Source organism: Cyanistes caeruleus, chromosome 2 (genome assembly GCF_971803275.1).
Source record: "Cyanistes caeruleus chromosome 2, bCyaCae1.hap1.1, whole genome shotgun sequence".
NCBI lineage: Eukaryota > Metazoa > Chordata > Aves > Passeriformes > Paridae > Cyanistes > Cyanistes caeruleus.
The window spans coordinates 64,567,250-64,588,186 of record NC_141702.1 but is presented as its reverse complement, the minus strand read 5'-3'; the positions used below and the strand labels follow the sequence as shown (position 1 = coordinate 64,588,186).

Genomic DNA, 20,937 nt, shown 5'->3' with positions numbered 1-20,937 from the left:
TTATTAAGTTCAACACAAGCAAATCTAATGCCCTTGAACCAGGGAGTTCTTGTCCGTGTTGCAGGTATACGAGATATTAATTAATTTATAAAGTAACAATAAGAAGTCAGTCTCTGTAGCAAGCTGGGATTCGAATTGTGATACCACTGAGTTCTGCAGAGAAGTACCACTTGAGTGCAGCAGAGAGAAAAAATTGGCTTAGCTAATTTACATTAAAACATCAAATATGAATAACGCTGCCAATAGAGTTGCTCTTTGGTTCTTTTTGGGACATGAGATTCAACATATTTTATCCTCATATTTTACACACCACATATTTGTCTGCACTGGCAACAAATAAAGTGCAATGTAGAGAGCTGTAGGGTGTTTCTGAGATATAGGATACAGTAGATTTCAGTGACAAGTGGAACAGAAAAGCATTTATGAAGTGTCAGCCCACCACCAGATGTTTGTGCTAAGTCACCAGTGGTGCTTTAAATTTGGTCCCTTAAATTGCCCTCACTGCTTTTCAGAGTCAAGTATTGCTGAGCATGCAGGTAGTTTACCATCTGATCTCCCTCTGCATCTTGCCTGTGAGTCTCCAGCACTTCCTTGTAGCTGGAAGAGGAGCTCATGGAATCACAGAATGGGTCAGGTTGGAAGGGACCACAGTGGTCATCTGGTCCAGCCTCCTGGCTCAAGCAGGGTCATCCTAGAGGGCATGGCACAGGATTGCATCCAGACAGCTCTTGAACATCCGTGGTGTGGGAGACTCCACAACCTCTCAGGACAATCTGTTCTGGTGTGCATTGGAAAGTCAGTTATATAAAGGAAATGGCCTTAGCTTTAGCCTAGGCAGATATGAAATTGTGTCAGCCTAAGTTGTGACATTACCGAATATGTTATAAGAAAATAGAAGGTGTTTTTCATGTTTAATGCATGCAATGGCATTCAGTGTTCTCAGAGTCTAGTATAAAAAGCTATCTTAATAAAAAACCTCTCATAGACAGAGGATGTTTCTGAACACACTGATGAATAAAGCAAAAGTTGGGTTTTTTTTAAGAGAGGCTTTACCATTATTAGTTTTACAAATAGAGGCATAAAAAGAGTTTTAGTTTGACTTGGTCACCCCAACACGTTTACTTTAAATGAAGGTTCTTTCAAGGGCCAGATTCAGAATTTTCAAACTTACCTACTTCTTTAAAATGTTTTGGGGAGCTCATTTTGAAAAGTGTGACCCTTCTGTCCATATTTTGTATTACATTCACAGCAGCTGTTCGCTCTTCCTAAAAAGTTAACTTCTTACTACATTTAGGGATAAAGAATCTTTTATCTAACATATTTTAAAAAATTGAAATATCAAAGGAAAAATAATCTTTTTTCCTCTGATTGTGAACCATTCCAGGTACACTGCTCATCTGATCTGTGAGCAGAGTTACAGGCAGTCGATGCACTGTGCTGCAGGCAGGCAGGAAGGCACAGCCTGCTTCAGGGGAAGGTATAGCCTCATCTATCAGAAGATGTCAGAAGCATTTCTGATTGTGACTGATAAGAGAGTGAAAGAGAGAAAGGCAAGCAGATATGGTCTCAGAGACTCTGTATCCCAAATAGGAACATGATATCATGTTCAGACTCATACCAAATGAAATGCTAGCCTAGGAAAAACTGTATTGAGCTAAGAGATTATTTAAGGCTCTTGCTCTACGTTGCAAAGTGTGTTGCAGTAGCAGCAGAGTGTGAAAATATTGTATGTAAAATGTAAGATCAGTAACAGCCATTTAAGTAAGACACCTGTATTCCCTACAGGTAGAAATGCAGATGTATCGAAGGCTACTTTCTGGAAATGGCTTCCCTCTCTGTGCATAAACCTTTTAAATTTTGTCATTCCATATTTTCTAAACCAGAGAATATTATTTTTATTAACTCAGAGATCATTTAGTATTTAAATACAGTATTTAGGCTTTCTATGCTTTGTGAATTTAGTTATTTGACTGCAGAACAATCAAACATTTGTTTAAGCAGTTTATGTTGACAGAGTTTTCTACTATGGAAATTTGCCATTTCATAAAATAATTTGTTATGGCAAGTTGCTCTGTGTAGTAGGGATTGGGAGTTCTTGAACTGAGGATAGAATGAATTCATGTATCTATTTGATTTTTATTATTTAAAAAAATAAAAATGAAACGTTCAGTTCACCTACCATATGCACCCTGAGTACAAACTGTACCCATCTCCCTTTGAACCCAAAGCATAGGCTTGTTTCAGCAGGTAGGGTGGAAACCTCACATGCCCTGGAGCTCTGTTCCCTATAGGCACCCCCAGAGCAGGGAATGCCAAATGGAGTGGTCCCGTTGCTCTGCTGAGAGTTCAGCCTTCCTCAGCATCACTGGGCACAGCTCAGGCTGCGAGCAGAATCTCCCACAGAGAATTTGTCTCTGACCCAAAAGCCCTGGCTCTGCTTCCCATTGTGCAGGCAGGGTGGGGGGATAGGGAGTGAGAGAGAGAGGAGGAAGAAATGGGAAAGGGTGCATACAGAGAATGATGGGGCAGGGGGGGAATTGCACTGTATCTCGCTATCTTAAACATCTGTAATAATGCACCTTTCTCTATCTGATACTGACTCTAAAAGTGCTGATATTAAGTCAATGTCGTCACTGCTATAAAATTGCTGATATTAAGTCTATATCAGCACTGTTTCTCCTTGTTTCCATCAAGTCTTGATCTTTTGACCCCCCCCCGCAGTATTTTTAAACAAATTGTTCATAAAAAAAAATATAAATAATCTGTTAAACATCAGGGTTCTCGGGGCTTGGGTCCAGCTTTACAGAGATTTCTTTATGGTGGTGGGCTGGATGTTGTTGGTGACATAAAGGCTGTGCCCAGCATCAGGATAAAAATTGTATCGGAGACATCTCTGTGAAATTTTAAAATGAGCTGCTAAGAAACTGAGGATTATCGTAATCCTCAACACTTCCCTTTCCAAGTGTAAGAAATATTTCTCCCATTTCTTCAAAGAAATCATCACATGTTTAAAAGGGAGTAATTGAGACTACAAATCAAATATAACAGATACCACAATCCTAGTCTATACAGTACTGGAAAGTATTCACCCTTGAGGATGAGGGAAAAAACAGAAAAAAACCTGAGAACACTTCTAGAAATGTAAAGATTTGCCTTTTAGAAACAAGAAACAATGAAGATTTATTTATTTATTTATGAACTATTTATTTACTCCAGAATATTTTTTAACTTCAGTGGTTTACCCTATGACATCCCTTTATGTGCACCATTATCTGGTGCACATAATTATCTGGACCATTTACAGTCTTTGAGAATTTGTTATGGCAATTTTATTTGATATGTGAAATAAAAGTCATTATGGCATTACCTGCAAATAATGCGTTTCACAACAGCAATAATATGCTCATTCTTTTTTTTTTTTTTTTTTTTTCCCATATGGAGAGCTGTGATTTTAAATACTTTGAAGGTTTTAGATCTTTAACAATGTATTTAATTATGTGAATAGCTTTGCATCTAGGAGTGTTTAAATACTGAGGAAGTGCCAATGTCTCTGCAGGTCTCAACAATACCACTGAAAAGTACCAACAATTGACTTCTCAATTGCTAAATAATTTTTAGAAAGTGTGTATGATATTTAGGCAATGGTTGCTTTGGAAAACTGGCAGAATATATCTATGGATTTGAAGTATTTCTATATCCTTCTAAATTTTATATCAGTATGAAGGATTTCAGCTATTAATTGTTTGTGAGTTACTAAATACAGATAAGAAAAAGAAAAAGAAATTAGGATCTGACACAAACTCATAAGGTGAAAGATCGTGTCTGTGACTGGATACTTAAGCTATCAAGGTATCCTGAAAAACAGCATGGTACAGAAAACTTGGTAGACATAAATCAAATTCCCTTTTAATATATGAAAGAAGGTGATTGCTTGGCTTCATGATAATCTTCCATGTGTGGAAGATTATCCATGTGTGGAAGAGGGTTATGTTACATAAAGAAATTAGTATTGTTTCCAGTTTTAGGATTAAGCTTATATCTGAGTCTAATAAAAAGAAAAATCCTGCTCTCCTTTTTTATCAACCAGGCCTTGCTAGTTTATATGTTTAAAGTAAATTCTGTGTTAATATTCTGGCAGCTAATCTCTTCTGCATTTTACTTTGAAGAACCAAATATCTAACACTTTCTGAGATTACAAAGCCTTTACTGTATCTCCAAGCAAGTATTTATGGAAAAATAAAAGAATTTGGCAGAATTATGAATTTGGCAGACATCTTCTTGTCACTAGCACATCAGCAAATCAGGCTATGCCTCTGTCTAGATTCCATATTCCTAATTGTTCTGAAGAAATCAGTATAAATTTAGAATAAACTTGCCTACAGGCACCTGAAATGATTGTAACTAATGAAGTAAGCCCTAGGAGCTGTAGTAGTTGTTCTGAAATTGTCACTTGGTTCTCACTTTAAAGACGTATATTCCTCTCTCTCTGTTGCTGTAGTTGCTCTGTGCTTAATCCTCTGATGGCATCTTTCCCTTTAAGTGATTGCCCTTTGCATCTTCTTGGCACCAGGTTTATTTTCAGCAAGCTGTGCTCAGAGTGCTGGCAGCCATCCCAGGGAAGCTGCTCTGCCTCGGTGGCATTTGGTGCATGGGAATTCCAGAGTAAGGAATGGGCAAAGGTTACCACGTGTTTTACATCACTGAGAAACATCAAACCAGACTATTAGTGTTTGACAACAAACAATTCACAAGGCCTCTAGGCATTGTGGTCTAATTCTTTATTTTCCCTTTCCTTATACCTCCACTCATACCAGCCTCCATACCAACTCATTCCAGTTGGAATATTACCTGTGCATTTTTCTTGTAATATCACCCCATGATGTTGGAAGTCTTGATAAAAGACACAGTTTGACACAGAATAATTTAAATGCTAGGAAATAGTTTAACTCCTAGGAAACAAACCAGTTGCTTAATAACATTTGGATAGTTGGACTCTCAGACTTCTCCTGGCCTTTGCTGTTTTAATATTTTAAGAGTCTGATTTCAGACTGGAAGTTACTCTCACCATATGTTCCAAAGGCAGACAAGCAGCAGCTTTCTTTGCACAGCAAAACTTGCTGTTCCTCATAATCAGAAATATCCCATCAAGGAGCAACAAATGCACGGATTAAATATACATATCCATATATGTATGTTGCTAAAAAGAAGTGTCAGATCAATTTCCACAATTCCATTTCATAGTGAAGTTGTAGTTGTGCTTCTGCCTGATGGAAGTTTAGCCTACAGACCTGTTTAGCTGTGTCTTCTGCAGGCTCCTGAAAGCTGATGGTGAATCAAGAGTGCTGCCTGATTTGCCTGTCTCCAGACCATTTCTTGGTGCTTGGTCTGCCTGGCTGTGCCTCATGCTGTGGGTGGCAAGTCACCAGGACCAGCAAATGGTGCCATTGTGACCTCTGTTTGCCCTCACTGGCTGTTCCTGGGGACTGCTCTGCCCATCACTTGGGTGGCCGAGGTCTGATGTGCCGGGGTCTGTCACTGCTCTTTATCGGCTGTGTCTGCCTAGTGTTATTGAGAGGATTTTTGGGGTCTTCTTGATGTGAAAGGTCCTGTACTAGTGAGTTAGGGTGGTCAGTTGAAGAACATTGTTGAGTAATGTCAGAGATTAACATTCACTAAAATGAGGATGGAGAAAGGAATAAATAAATGGCAGAAGTGAATACAGAAAAACTGATGTGGGCTATTAACCCAGACTGTGCTGCCATTCATCTTAGTTCAAACTCACTAGGATTTGGCTCTGTCTTGATCCTTCTACACTGGTCCTTAATTCTTACATGTAGAAAATCACAGGCCACAATCCTAATTTTCTTTGTTTTCAATAAGGAAAAAAATATATGCTCCTTTCATTTAATGATAACACTTTGAAACTATTTTCTTCCCTAAAATACTAGTTTTTTTTAGAATTGTATGAAGCTATCTGTAGGAAGATTTATAGCAATAGAAAAATACCATAATTTAAAATGTATATTTATTCAAATCAATATTATGATTAACTAGGCTAGCCTTCCAGACCTACTTAGAGATCTCCTTATTAAATCTTTATAAATAGATTTGTTACTTACAGGAGAAGATAATTTAGAATGCAAATGGGAATTTTTACATAAATGAACTGAGAATAACTCTTGTAAAAACAAACAGCACTAGGCATAGGTTCAATCCTACAAGGAAAAAAGTTACCAATCCATATCTTTTACTAGTACATATAAGAAGTCAAAAGTGCTGATTTTCAAGAATGGAGTATGAACAACTTGCAAAAATCAGATGTAATAGTAACACATCATCTTGCTACCTCTGGTTTTCTGTATGCATCACAGCCCTGTCAAATTAGCATTTCTGTAGCTATTTGGGAGCACTCTCTTAATTTGAGTACAAGTGTCAAATGACCACATGACAGTTTGTTAAAAGACCAATCCACAGCAGCTATCTATTGCAAAGCCACAGAGCTTCCCTGTGTTGTTCAGGTTCTGCAAAGAGTGTTTTCTTCATTTGATTCATTATTTTTAATCTCTGCAAGTTGTTCTTACTGTGAACAAACTTCTGGGGTTTTTTAAATATAGTCTTACTTTAAATGAAGGATGGACTTGAGAACTAGCAGATGAGAGTATAAATTCCAAGTAATTCATATGAAGGCATGTTTGCTACTGGAGAGGAGTGAGAAGGAAACTGTGACACATGTATGATGTTTGGAAAAGGGAAGGGCAGTATATCCATATTTGAAAGTATGAATTTGTATTCCACAGGATCAGGAAGAAGTTTTCGACCACCAGCACCAAGATGTATGGTATAAAGGTGTGAATAGACATTTTCTATCTTTATGTGAATAAATCAATAATGTCCATTCCTAGAAATCTGATAGATTAAACACTGGATTGCTTAATTCTGACATACAGAACTACTTGATAGCTAAACTGATACTACTCCTATATCAATATGTAAAATAAAATAACAGATCAATGCTTTTTTAGACCAGTGATTTTTTCTATCGTGACAAAGCAAATTTTTCTTTTTTAAGACCAAATTTTGTAAAAGATACCTAAATTATTTAGAGGCATCGTAGCAAAGTCTAGCTTTCCTTTAGAATGCAAAGTCAAAGATATGCCTGAATGAAAAGAAGGGAATATTTGTTTTTGCTTTTCCCATGTTTTTGTTCCCTATGTATTTACTTGCAATGCAGCTGTCCTGTTTCCCTCTGCCATCTCCATTGCTCTAGCTGCTGTGTAATCAAAGTGACACAGAGAGAAAGGCACTGCTTCAGTCATTTGATTGGAAACAAAAGTCAAGTATGGCAAATGAAAGAGAAGCAATATAAGCATACCAAAGTAAGATTTGATATTTGCAGGGCTTAATTGTTGCATAAACAGTATCTAAATTTTTGTATGTTAAAATGAGCTAATGAAGTACAGAACCTTTTCAGATGTAAAAGTTTTTCAGTGATATAGATGTTATCCTTTATATTTACTTCAGAGCAAAAGCCCTTTTATTCTTTTTGAGGAATCCAAACTATACTTTCACTAGAAGCTATTGCTTCTGATGCATGCTTGCTAAGTTCAATGGTTAGCCTACCTTTGAATCAGTCTTGATTTGATGTAAAAAAATCTCTGCGGGCCTTTTTAGTTCATAGTCCTTAATGACAACTTCTACAGAGATCCTTAGAGGTTCACAGTTTATTACCAATCCATGCAGTGAACCCACATCTGGAGCACTGCATCCAGTTCTGGGCTCACCAGTGAAAGAAAGACACGAAGTTACTCGTGTTCACTGAAGCATCACAAAGATGAGTAAGGACTGGGAGGATCTGTCATGCATGGAGAGGATGAGAGAGCTAGGAGACTGTTCAGCCTGGAGAAGAGAAGGCTTGGGAAAGATCTCATCACTGTGTGTAGATGGCTGTGTCACTGTGTACGATGGAGCGTGAGAGGGAGAGGGGATGCGCCGGGCAATCTCCGGAGGGCCCTTCCAGCCCCAGCCGTTTGGTGACTCCAAGCGTGACACACGTTTGGCTGGCAGAGCACCGAGCCCCACGGCTGTGGTAGCACTGCCAGCAGGCACCAGCTGGAGGTGGAAATGCCAGCAATGTCACTTAAGGAGAAGACAGAAGGAACATCTCTCCATTAACAAGTTTTCTGTACCACGGTGGTCCAAGTTAACAAATTATTTCCAGTGTAGAAATTTTCTTGTACTTTTGCTGCTTTATCAAAACAATGCAGATAATTCATGTTTCCATTATCTTTCAGAGTATTTTGAGGATATTCTGGATTACGTCTGTTCCTGCTTTTATTAATCAGGTCAAATTATCTTTCAGAACATTTTATCCATTAATTCACATTCAATAACATACCCTTTTGCCACTGGGCATTCTAGGTCATCTATGCTTTGATATTTTGCTGGTACATCCATTAGTATACTATTAGAGTTCAAAAGGAGCATGATAGTAAATGTTTCAAATGTAACATATGCTTTTAGTCAGTATTTATGCTTTCAGAAGATGAATAAGAGTCCCATTTCTTATGATGTTCCAAATAATTGCTACTACAGGTAATTTGAGGGCCTGATTTTGTTTATGTATATGTATGTGTGTGTACATGCCCAGGAGTTGGTACTTGTATCTCTTCCAAAGATTGAAATCCACAGGGAAACCACATTGTAAATTGCACGTAATTTACCTTTACAACTTCTAATTTTTTTGAGCCTGTATTTGCTAGATTTATTCAGAAGGGAAAATATTTCTGAACCCACTGATTAATAGCTTGTATTAGAGGGACAGGATTATGTAAAAGCAACAGGAGCATGTTCTCTGCTCTAAAAGCCTACTACCACAAAGGTTTTTATAACTATTAATGAATCGTAATTTATAATCCAGATATTTACATCCCTGAACATTTCCAGACTCCAGCAATCCCAAACAGTTCTCAATCTAAGAACAACCTTGAAAAACACAATACATTGTCCCTATCATCAAGAGATAAGGTAGAAAGTCTGCTTCTGTGTGGCAGCCCTGCCGAAGAGTCTATATTTGAAGATGAGAAACATGTCATTCTGTGAATCTGATCTCACACAATATATCCCAGGTCCCTTGTTACAGTTATCTTTAATTAATATTTTAATTAAAGTATATCAAATGAATGTAATGAGCTCTGTAATAAATCTCCTGTGAACTACAGCAGAGCCAGAATATCACAATAACCGTGAGGAACTAGCACAACAGTAGGAACCAAAACTCTGCAGAACTTATTAAATCTCCTGACATGTCCCAGTCTGCCCTGTTTGATTAATACAATCATCCATGTGGTTCATCTTGATCAAGAAATGGCAAAGAATCTTTCAACAAAATTATTTTTCACTCCATTAATGTGGAGCTCCGTATCTATTATCTCAATGTAACTGAGTTGGATTTGTTCTGTTCTCAAGGAAAAAAAAATATATTTGTCTTTTAAGACAGTCTCTGTCTAAAGCTGATTGCTACACTGTGCTTATTCCCATTGTTAGGAACCTCTTTAACTTGAGTGTAACTAGTCAGCCAAGAAACTTCTTACCAACATAAGAAATTGAAGATCTGAATGCAGAACAAATAGGCCTGTGGAATTTTTCAGAAGGTGGCATTTCAACACTGGTGTTGTGGCTTAGTCATTTTGGCAGCAATACACTAGAAAGATACCTACCTGAAATCTCAGAGAGAAGTCACATACCTAGGGGATAGACTGACTGCTTAGCTTATTCTTAAACTTCATTGCAAGGTATGGATAAATTGCATTTGCTGATTCTTGACCACCTGCTGGCAATAATTTTCTGAAATTCAGGAGTGTCTTTTGTTTGTAACACTGTTAGAGGACACAGCCAATTGGAATGTGTAAACATGGTTCTTTCCTGCTTAGCAACCGAAATGACACTCAATATAGTGGGAGTGAATGTGTTTCGATTTGTACGGTGTCTATTATGCATATTACTATTATGCATAGTTTGCTGAAATTTTAATTTCACATGGGCACACATTGCAACCTCATACATTGAAACCTGATGATGTAATTATCAGCATCAATTGAGATTTTATTAAAATGTTTCATGGCTTGCTTATTTCCTATCCAGGTTTTTACAGTGTGTTTTTAGCAATAGACTACTTGTATCTTCCAAGTGTGACTGCATATTCTACTTACAGAATAATTAATAAATCAGAAGGCTGTGTTGTTTGTGCAAGGTTCTATGTAAACAGGGTTTTCTGAAATAGTCAACATATTAGTTGGATGCTAGTTTTGTGAACACTTTGTTTGACAAACTCATAATGTTCCAAATGTGTTTGTTGATCAAGGCTCTTCACATGTATATACAACAGAATTTGCTTTTCTTCATTTTTCTACTGCAAATATTAGCTGTAATAGCTCAGTAGCAGCAGACCTGGAGTTATATTAGGTTGGGCAAAATGAATTTAGTGAATATTTGATGTCATACTTGACAATAACAGTAAGAGGCTTAGTAGTTCTTAATGAGCCAGACTTTTAACCCTAGAGCTGTAAAAAGCTTTTAAGTCCTACATATCATATTTGTGGTCCTTGCATAGCTGTGATTGTCATATTAAAGAATTTTTAATTATAATACATTTGTAAATTCTTATTTGGCTGCTGGTTAGTTATTGACATGGGGCAATCTGCGGGTGATAAATATACAGTACAATAATATCTCCTTTGCTGGAGAGAGAAGAAGGAGACAGTAATGGTGCAAAACAGACAAAATCAGTACATAACAAGTAAATGCATTTTGTAGTTTTCAAGTTAATAATTATTTGTTCATTTTTTATTATCTTGTTCCTTTAGTATAATGTTCTTATTCTCATCTGCAAAGCTATTTGTGATTTAAGTGCAGATCCAAAGCCCAAAAAATTGGAAGTCTCTCTTTGACTGCAGTAAACTTTGATTCAATTCTCTTGTCTAAGCATTTCTCATAGGTTCCTGGTAGGAAAAAAGTGTCTGCTAAGTGTTTATATTGCTTCTTCTTAGGAGTTGTAATTTGTAAATGACATGTAAATATTGTTCTCTATCATATTTGCACAACCTAGTAATAGCATTTTATGCAAGGCAGACCTGCTTCATTTGCCACGTGGGATTGCATTAACAGTGGTGGTGGCCATGTAGCATTTTTATATTTCCATGAAGTGCCCATGCAAAAACAATTGAGCCCTTTACCTACTCTTTGGGCCCATAAGATCTTAGCAGCTTTGCTGTATGCTCTTCTATTGCTGATGTTTCAGTATCACTGTTTGTTAAAATAAGACTTGCAGAAGGACAGGAGAAATGATCTCTGTTGCAATGTCTTGAGCTCTTGACAGTGTCTGAAGTTTTGCATTTATATGCCTTGTAGTTGTACAGTTCTACTTCTTGGAGCTGGACTTCGATGATCCTCATGGGTCCCTTCCAGCTCAGAATATCCTCTGACCAGCTAAGATGTGATCAGCCTTAAACAGGGACAAGAACTTTGTCTGACAGGGGGTCATGGTCTCACATTGTGAAAAAATTAATTAATTATTTATTTAATAATTAATTAATTTAATAATTAATTAATTATTTAATAATTAATTATTAGAAATTTAATTATTTCAGCATCTTGTACTTCTGTGTGCTTCAGAGTTCTTTGAGAATGTGGATATTTTATACAGAGTTTAAAGTTTACAAGCTACTTACGAGCTACAGGTCTGCTACCTTTTATTATGTCTGTTACCCTAGACACTTCAAACGTGAACAAGTACTGTGGATGCTCTCTATGTGTAACAAATACTGAGACAAGGTATTCAGTGCATGTTAGCTGCCCATGCCTTCTCTTTGGTGTCTTTAGTAGTTATAAATCTAATAATTTATCTTCTTTTTGCACTGTATGAAAGTGTTCTCCTATATTTTTTATTTCAAATTTATTGTTCAGTATCTTTATCTTCATATTTTGTTTGCTAGGCTGGCAAAATTCCTTTGTATTCCTGTTTTATATTGTGAAATTATTGTTATCCTACTTCCTTTTCCATTTAGTAACTATGTAAGTAGTCAATTTTTACTTGTCTAACCTGGCTTGTTGCTTTCTGAGACAGATTATGTCAAAGGGTTCTATCAGTAGTATAAATTAATTTGTAAAGTATGAATCAAAGCTGAATCCTTCTAAAGTTCAAGAAGTATAATCTTCACAGATGACAATTAATCCTGTTCCCCAAATCTGAGCATATTCTTGTCAGATTTTCCCAATTTTAGTGCCTGGGATTTAGATTTCCAAATTCCTTGTGTTATTTTGATATTTATATGTTAAAACACAATTCCCATTGACTTCTTACTTGGGCCCTGAGAAAGTAACAAATAGAAATTCATAACCCACTTCAATAAATATGTTTGAGACATTTGTAAATCTGATGCTTCTCATCTTGAAATCCCTATTGGCACCTATTTGCATCTTTATGAAGCAAAGTAAAAATCTGTCCCTTAATTAGGAGGCATAGCCCAGGAATTCCATGAGTGCAGCAGGAACCAAATGATAGATAATCCTCAGCACTGGCACTTACCTGATAAAGCAGGCAGAAGTTCAGTGGGAGAAAGTCAACAAGTTGTGAGGTTAATTTTTTTTTTCTCAAATACAGACTCAGAGGAGAATGTGGGGATTTTTTGTTTTTACTGAAGTAAATTGACAATTTGGGTTCTTTCCTTTTAAATGCTTTGTACAGTCTTTTTTTTTTTTTTTTTTTTTTTTTTTTTTTAGCAGAAAAAGGAGGAGAGGTTCCTGCATTTTTAAAGGAAAAACCCCAAAGTTAAGGAAAGTGTTTCTATCTATTATGGATGTGATGCAGGTAGCATACTGCAAGGTAGCAGTATCAAGGTTTCCACTGTAGCCAACAGAATAACTTCTCATCTTGCATGGAAATGACCTTCATACAAAGCCAAAAGTAATTTTCAGAAGGCTGTGAATATATTTGTTTGATAGCAGGATCAAAAATGTACAGGGGCCACATAATGCCACAAGGGGAACCTGAAAGTGGACACCTTCAGCTCATAATTCTAGTTTTACTAGCTGCAGCTCACAAAGCAACAGCTGCATCTACATTGCAAAATACCTCCCACACATACATACACACACAGTGTTTGCACACAATACTTATTTTTTTTCCTTTAATGTGTGGGAATAAATTAGAATCTAAGGTCTTACTGAGAGAAAGTGTGTGCTGTTTAGTTTAGAAGGATAAAGATAATACAGCTCCCATATTTTGATCATGCATGCTGCAAATGGAAGAGGGGATCCTGCAAAAAGAACTATTCCAGCAAATCCAGGTAGAGTTTTACTGAAATCTTCCATCTTCATGATTCTTTTCGTAAGATTATCTTCTTCCTATGTTGCCTAGTTGTATGCGTTAATTAGGAAAAAGACTTCATAATCAGAATTGTGTGCTATGAATGAGTACTAATATTTGTATGTTATTTTTTAAAAATTACAAAAAAAGAAAAATCTGAAAATACTTGCCCCCAAGCTTTGTTCTGAACTTGGAAGTCACAACAATGGGGTCTTGTTTGCTGTCTTTGCTCTGAGAAGAACTGGTCTAGAAATTTCTAAAGGGAATAGGATTTTCTCTTAGAACCTTATTGTATAGTCTGGAAACACTTTGAAAATATATGTTGACATTTTCTCATCAAAGTCATTAGCTAAGTATTTTTCCAAGGAGGGCTCCAGTCTAATTCACTTTTATTTAATTAGTTCATCCATTGCTGCAGCCTAAGCACCTAATGACTCTAGGGGATGGTTGGACTTTTCACCCTTTCTAGCTATTATACTCAGTGCTGTACTGTACTTACAAGTCAAGTGCAGAATCACATCTCACAGGCTACTGTGCTTTTACTTCAGCTAAAGAAATTGTTCCTTTCCTCAAATCTGGCAGGTTTATGTCTTTAAAAAAAATAGTTGTAGCAAGGGGACAAAGTACATGTGGTCTGCAATAGTTGTTGAAGAGCTCTGATAATAATATGGTATTAAGATATTTTCAGAATGTTCCCAAGAGTTCTTCCAGTCTGATATTTCTGAAGAAGTAAAGAAACCCTTTAAAAAGAATGGCAGGCAATGTTTCTTCAGATGCCAAGGAAAACATCTCCTTCTTGATTTTATTAATGCTGTATGGCTGGTTGAGGTAACCTCCAAATAATGCCCATTGTGGATTTAGACTGAGTACAGCTTTATGAACTCACCCAGCTCAAAGCAGCAGATCACAGAAGGTTACTATTGATTTGCAAAGTCCTGACAAGCATAAAGGATTCATGCTCTGTCCTACTTGCCCCACTGGAGATTAAACAAACAGACTAAATGTGCACCTTTTGACATGTAAGTTAATGCATCTGACAGCCCACTGTGTCAGTCAGTGTGACTGGCAACCTTAAATATACATTAAAGGTACTTTGCTCTTCTCAGCTGAAGGAAATGTCAACTTCATTGTGGCAGAGTAAAGTGACACAGAACTCGGACACAGGAACAGAAAGTCAGGTACTGCACATCTCTAAGTGACACAAGGAGACTTAGTAATGAGGCAGACATAGCCCTGTGGAAACAAGAAAAGTTCCTACACTTTTACACAAGGTAAAGGAATAATAGAGAATAAGGTGGAATAATCTGGGAACACGTGTTTGTTTGACAAAGACATCTTTTCTGCTGAAAATCAAGCAGAGAGCTGGAAACAAATTCTCCTGAAAAGGATCTTTGTTATATATGACCACATTCTTAATTGGAAGAGGCATTGCAGAATTTGTTTTGTTTCTGGATATCTCAGGACATAAGACATGCTGCAGCTGAGGGCACCCCTTTCCTGCCAGCCCATCCTTAGCCATGCTGGCTATGCTGGCTATGCTAACATGCTGGAGCTGGTTGCCATGAACTGTGCAGGAGAGTGTCTGCTCAACAACAGAGCACCTGTACTGCTCTTCATGGTGTCCTCAGCTGCCTATGCCATTAACAGGTGCTCAGCATACTTTGGCCAAAAGCTTGGAGCTGTTCATAACTTCAAAGAACCATAGGATAATTCAAGTTGGCAAAGACCTTTAGGATTGAGTCCAGCCATTTACCCGGCGCTGCCAAGTCCACCGCTAAACCATGTCCCTAAGCATCACATCAAAAAAGATCAGTAACAACAACAACAAATTATTTCATTGCCCTGCTCTTCTCCATTTATCCACTGAGATCCTAATGCACTGTTTCAGAGCAGTCAGTCTATAACTATGGGGAAACAGTGTCTTACATGCCACTCAGTTCAAAATAGAATTACAGTATGACATAATCCTTACTTACTTTAAGACTTAAAAACGTGGTGGGAAACAGAGTAGCATGAAGGTTTTGAAGAGCCTTTTTGTTCAATGTAATTTGCATCTCCATCATTTAGAAAGGATCTGTCATTGAATGAGGCAAAAAAAAGATAGCAAGTAAACAAGAAGCTGAAACATCAATTTCTTGCAGTATACAGAGGTTTTGCACCCATATTTGGAGCTGTAACAGCCTTGGTTACATTGGTAGGTAAGCTTCTCCAAGAAATAATGCAAACAGAGTCCCATTTCCTTAACTGAATCTACAGAAGTTTTAAATGTCTTTCATCATGACTTTCTGACATGAGTTTCTGTTAGAGATGGGATGTTTTCTCCTGCTGACATACCTTCTGCAGAGGGAAGAGGTCCATCTTGTCATCCTTTCTGTTCAGCACATGCTGATATCCTCAAGGGGCCTGTTTGAAGGGTGGTGTAAAGTATGAGTGATAGCCAGCATGGTACTCTCATTTTGACTGCCCAGCCCAGTGCCTAAGGTCTCCTTGAGAACCAGCTGACAGAGCCACAGCTGAGTGAAGTGGTGGAAGGGGTGTTGGTGCACGACACAAGGGACAAATGCAGGTGATAGGATGAAGCATTTTCTGACTCAGGTAGTGCATTTAGTTCTTACATGTTCACAAAACAGGGATCTCAAGTCCTCATTTACTGTTGTGGGTTGAAAGAAATATTCTTGACATCTGTGTATGACCATGTATTTCTGACTTCACTCTTGATGTGTTGATCTGATTCCTATGAATGATATTTTGGCAACAATCCAAGGCAAATTTAAGTAGAGAAGGTAGCATAGAAGGGTGTGAATTTATGCTTTACCGTATATGTTAGTTTTGAAGTTGATGAAACTTAAAATTATTTTACCAGATTGAATTCCTACGTCTTTGTTTTTATATTTTTTTCATATAAAGTTTGCCTCCACTGTTTCCAGAATTTAAATGTAAAAATGACTCTAATTTACACTAAGGAAATATTTTCATTCTGCACAAGTATGTAAGTATTTCTATGGCTACACTGAAGATTGCCTTAGGTTTGTTGTGCTTCTTCCCTGATTCATCATCATTGTCTCTACTTTCAGCTACAGGTGACTGCCAATCAGATTTTCTGAGAAATCCAGGGTGTTCCTATTTTATAATTTATCTTTTCCAATTCCTTTCTAAGAACTACCTCCCCTTTTACTTCCTTTCTTGTAGAATTTATGATGATTCTGAAGCACCCTCAAATTTACCCACATCCCCATTTCCCATTTTCTGTGTCAAATATCAGCCTCATCCTTTGTTATTATCAGTACATGTTCTTGCTACAGCATTGGGGTTTTTCCTCTTTGTTAGACTGGTATTCTCAAATTCATTCTGCCAATTTCCACAGATACTGTGCATCTAAGCTTCTGGCACAGCAGCATTTCCCATTCACACTTGTTCACATTTCTTCCATATCTTTGCTCCTTGTACTAGATATTTTTCATGATCTCCGTATCTCCTAATTTCTCTTCTTTTTCTGCATTCTGCATCAGTGAGATATCATATCCATGTATTTTGCAGTGAAATAAGCAGATGCTGCTGCTGTTCCAGATTTCTCCACTTTTGGTATCAGAAAGTCCAGCAGAAAGTTCCTAAAACTTGGTTTATGGCAGCCTGTCTCTCAACCCTGAGTAGTGCTACAGGAACACAGATAGTTTCTGCATTTGTACTTTAGTGCAACTTTCTTTAAAGCTGATGATAGACACAGTTGATAATTACTCAGCCCAGGCTTTTTTGCAACCAGAAAGAAATTGCTTCAAGATTTGTACTTGTTGAAAATTTCACCCTTTTTCTCAAGAACACATTTCAGAGGCGTCAGTAGTATAAGTGAAAGATGATCTATAGCAGAGAAAGTGGTTAAGAAGTCAGTTGTACCTTTTCATATCAGGCTTAGTGATGAATGCATTTCTCTCTGAAGCCCACAAACAGTCTGTATTTGTCTTCCTTCTGTTCCATTCCAGCTGTGTGTTGACAGGGAGGGTGAAAGTTCTGGAAATAAACCAGTTTTATGGTGCAATTGTGAAGCTGATGCCAGAAATGTCATGTAAATTCAGAGACAAATATTTCTTATAGAAAATCATTTCAAGCCTAAATAAATGAACTGCCATGGCAGTTCCAAACAGTCAAAGTTAAAATAGTGACTTACCAGGAACACTTGCCCAGAATAAAAAGGGAAAAATCCTCCCCTGGTCCCTGCAATACACCAAATTAGGCACTGACTAGGAGTTTGTAATTTTGTAGACATCAAAAAAATATTATTTAAGTGCAACTGAGAATTGAATTTTTCCCTGGTTTTTAGAGGTTTTCCTCCTTATCTTAGAATTTGGAAATATATTAAAGAAATGAGGTAAAGTTATGCTCAGTTTCCCCACAAATTGTAGCATAAAGTGAAAGGTGAAGTAATTTCCACGGACCAAAGTGCACTCCATTACTGAAATGTAAAATGCCACCTATGTGAACTCTCCTTCGTGGGGGGAAATGGCGATGGGCGATGGCATTTTAGATTCTCAGAGAAAAGCTTACTAAATAATGCATCCATCCTAGCCATGTTCCCTATTGCCATGACAAGGTCAGGCAGCCAGTTCAGCCAGAATGAAACCAACTTGCTCTGGTTGCAGTAGGGTTTGTTGTGCATTGCTGCCTAAATGGATTTGGCTTCCAGGTGGAAGACCACTGATGGAGTGGAAAAGGTGTGATCAACAAGAAAGGGAAGGATTTAACAGAGGTCTAGAAGTTTTGAAAGGCATGGAATTGTCCATAAGTCAGGAATGAGGAACTATTTTCCGTAAGTCAGGAATGAGGAAACGATAAATGAGAATGTTGGAGAACGGAGTTAGGTGAAAAGGAAGTATTTTTTCACACAATGCATAATTAAATTCTGGAACTCCTTTCCAGAGGATGTTGAGGGGGTCAAAAATACAAATAAGTTCAAAGATGAAAGATGCAAATTCATGCTGAATAGATCCATTAAATGCAGTTAAACAAAATGGCCCAGTTGCAACCTGCTCAGGAAATCACAGTATTGCCAAATTCCAGAAAGAGAACAGCTACTGTCCTGGTTCCTGCCAGGACAGGGTTCATTCATTTCAGTATCCAGGAGGTGGCACAGACAGGACCTGGAGGTTATTCTGTAACACTCATGTCATTGCCAGAGGCAGGAGGAGAAGATACTCTCTTCTAAGGAGAAGGGGTTCTGGTCTGGCTGAGCAAAGGTGCCAGAGGGAGCCAGCTGGTATTGTCTGCTGTCAGGGGGTTTCTGTGTGAATTCTTTCTTGTACCCTCTGTCATTAGTATTGTTGCTATTACTGTTCATTTCCTTGTCTCATTGCTGTTTCCACTAAGTTGTTCGTATCTCAACCTGTGATATTTGCCTTTTTTGCCTCCAGTTCTCTCTCTGGAGTGCTGCAGGGGATGGGGAAGTGAGCGGCACGTGGTTTTAGTGGGAGTACTAAATTGGAAAATACCATTCCCAAACCATGACAGCTACTCTGATCTCCAACGTGACCCCATTTGTTTGGGGTTTTTTTGCTAATTGTGAAAAGAATCAGAACAATCGTAAACTTCAGGGACCCCACCAGAGCAGCCCTGTCCTGAGCAGCTGTCCAGAGCAGCCCTTGGTGGTGTCATCTTCTGTCTTCAGCTCAGTGTTCCCTGGCTGAGGGAATGTGTCAGGAACAACTCCATTTCCTTTCCAAAAGCTTTTTCTGGCTTTAGTTTTTTCAGAGCCAGCCCAGAGGAATATGATCCTTTGACTATTTACATATCTGCTTGGGTTGACGTTTTACCTACATGGCATTATTTCAAGAATTTTCCATTACTTTGTTTTAACAAAAGGCAAAGTCTTTTAAAAAATCACCTTCTTTTTGTTATTTATATGAAGAAGGTTTTTATATGAAGAAGGTGGTTTATATGAAGAAGATGGACAGAAGTAGAAAAAGGCTCCCATCTGTAGTCCCTTCATAGCATGGAAATCAATCACAGCCATTTTTTTTTCTTTGAACATGTTTTTTTCTTCATCAGAAAACTGAAAAATAAAACATTTTCTGTCACAGGTGGGGACCAGACTAGTTTTGGCTCTTCTCAGGGAGAGCTCAGAGGTGTTCTGTAATTAAAGTCTCCAGAAATCATAACAAGCCCCTACCTGCGTTTGAAGTATGATTGTTTTAGTGAATAGAAATTCTTTACATGCAGATATATTTAGATCTGGCATAAGTGGTTGCAATTCCTTGGAACTCCATGAAGCCCCAGTTTTGAGCCGGTCAGTGCCCTCCACCATAACTCACTACCATGCCTTCCCAAAATCTGGTAACTGTTTTGTCACCAGATTTACAAAAAGAAGATCAGCTAAATAATATATCTGCAATAAATTAAGTATAGCCATTATTTCCAAATAAGATATTGAGAGATTTGGATGATGTTTTTCAAAATATTCCTTTCAAAATCACAATTTTGGCCAATGATCTTTCCACCCAATTTTTGCTCTTGGAAAAAAAAATAATCTTTATTTTGGAAAAAAAATCCCACATTTCTTGTAAAGATGTTTTTAACTTTCCCATGCTTTGGTCTTTTTTTTCCTAATCTCTCCCCTTAATCAGTTTATCTGGAAGAGACAGGAGAGAAAAAAAAGCAAAATGGGACTAACCAAGGAATTGCTGTAATAATGGTCTCACGTGCATTGTTCTGTTTCAAAGAAGATGCAAAAAATTAGTTTTTTTGCTTGTTTAAATTTGTGAAAGAAATAGCAATATCACTTCTTAAGAAAATTAATTATTAATAAAAATCATGAAATGCACCAGGTGAAAGAAAAGAAATATTTTCCTCTAGAGAATAATTTCAAAGCTTTTGCCTGAGATATTTTGTCTGACAAGAATTGATTGTTAGGTTGCTAAGACAGCTTGGTTTTTCGTTCATAAATTAACTTGGAAATACTACATTTTATCTAATCATTTTGGGTTTTAGCAATTCTGCAGATTTATACAGTAATGAAATCAAGCTTAACACTGTGCTACTGGAGCAGAACCAGAAATTCAAGATGCAAAATGGAACCCAGTATCATTTTATTACACTTGTTTAACTATGAAAACTCGTTGTGGCACTTGCTGATAAAATTTCTGTGATATCAAAAATCCCCCTGGAGGTTGAAGTAATCCCAGTTATTTACATATTAAACCAAAGAGCAATGTTGACTGAGTTTTTATTCAGTTGTATTACTTAAATATGTACTTTTTTGGCAAGGATTTGCCATATGTTATTACACTCAAACTCACAATGGGATATTGTCTATCTCTACAAAAAAAGTCAGTGTTTCTGTGTAATATGGACATGGGCAAACAGATGGCTGTGTAAGGAGGTATGCAAATGTGACCATAAAAACTAGATTCCTTTGTTTAGAGGCCTGACTAGATAGCTGTCATCTCAATGGTGTTTCCACCCTTTTCTGGAGTGAAGTTAAGTAGGGTCACTTTACTATTTTCCCGATTAACAAAGGAATAGTGACACCAAGGAGTACTGCTGTGTTGCACTATTGTTTCCTTTTTTTGTTTTTACCCCCTATTGTA

At 37.4% G+C, this 20,937-nt stretch overlaps 1 protein-coding gene and 1 long non-coding RNA gene across 4 annotated transcripts in view; both read left to right on the top strand.

Annotated features, from left to right (window-relative positions):
- PDE7B (phosphodiesterase 7B) overlaps positions 1–20,937 on the top strand; it is a 169,872-nt gene that overhangs the window by 9,363 nt on the left and 139,572 nt on the right. The window lies entirely within an intron of this gene.
- On the top strand, positions 6,824–13,518 carry LOC147654873 (uncharacterized). The gene is made up of 2 exons (XR_015283322.1): positions 6,824–11,550; positions 11,629–13,518. It is a non-coding gene; the product is annotated as an uncharacterized LOC147654873 (long non-coding RNA).